The 971-nt window shown below is 41.1% G+C and overlaps 1 non-coding gene across 1 annotated transcript; it reads left to right on the top strand.

Annotated features, from left to right (window-relative positions):
* The first annotated feature begins 231 nt into the window (after nt 1-231).
* On the top strand, nt 232-339 carry LOC130938095 (small nucleolar RNA R71). The gene has a single exon (XR_009069275.1). It is a non-coding gene; the product is annotated as a small nucleolar RNA R71 (small nucleolar RNA).
* Nucleotides 340-971: the final 632 nt, after the last annotated feature.

Below are 971 nucleotides of genomic sequence, written 5' to 3' on the forward strand. Positions count from 1 at the left end.
GGTATTCAGAGTATCAATCTCAAGAACTCCTTTCTTCTGATTCGTCCCATTGTTCACAAGATTCCTTTCAGAAGTGTACATGAATTGGTTATTTGCAACCATTTCAATGATTTCTTGAGCTTCTGCAGGCGTCTTCTTCAGATGAAGAGATCCTCCAGCAGAGCTGTCCAATGCCATCTTGGACATTTCAGACAGACCATCATAGAAGATACCTATGATGCTCCATTCAGAAAGCATGTCAGAGGGACACTTTTTGATCAATTGTTTGTATCTTTCCCAAGCTTCATAGAGGGATTCACCTTCCTTCTGTCTGAAGGTTTGGACTTCCACTCTAAGCTTACTCAATTTTTGAGGTGGAAAGAACTTTGCCAAGAAGGCATTGACTAGCTTTTCCCAAGAGTTTAGGCTTTCTTTAGGTTGTGAGTCCAACCATATCCTAGCTCTGTCTCTTACAGTAAAAGGGAATAGCATAAGTCTGTAGACCTCAGGGTCAACCCCATTAGTCTTGATAGTGTCACAGATTTGCAAGAATGCAGCTAAAAATTGATGAGGATCTTCCAATGGAAATCCATGGAACTTGCAATTCTGTTGCATTAGAGAAACTAATTGAGGCTTAAGCTCAAAGTTGTTTGCTCCAATGGCAGGGATAGAGATGCTTCTCCCATAGAAGTCGGGAGTAGGTGCAGTAAAGTAACCAAGTACCTTCCTTGCATTGTTGGCATTATTATTGTGTTCGGCTGCCATGTCTTCTTCTTGTTTGAAGATTTCTGTTAGGTCCTCTACAGAGAGTTGTGCTTTAGCTTCTCTTAGCTTTCGCTTCAAGGTCCTTTCAGGTTCAGGGTCAGCCTCAACAAGAATGCTTTTGTCTTTGCTCCTGCTCATATGGAAGAGAAGAGAACAAGAAAATATGGAATCCTCTATGTCACAGTATAGAGATTCTTTGAAGTGTCAGAGGAAAAGAAGAATAGAAG

This window comes from Arachis stenosperma, chromosome 6 (assembly GCF_014773155.1).
Source record: "Arachis stenosperma cultivar V10309 chromosome 6, arast.V10309.gnm1.PFL2, whole genome shotgun sequence".
NCBI lineage: Eukaryota > Viridiplantae > Streptophyta > Magnoliopsida > Fabales > Fabaceae > Arachis > Arachis stenosperma.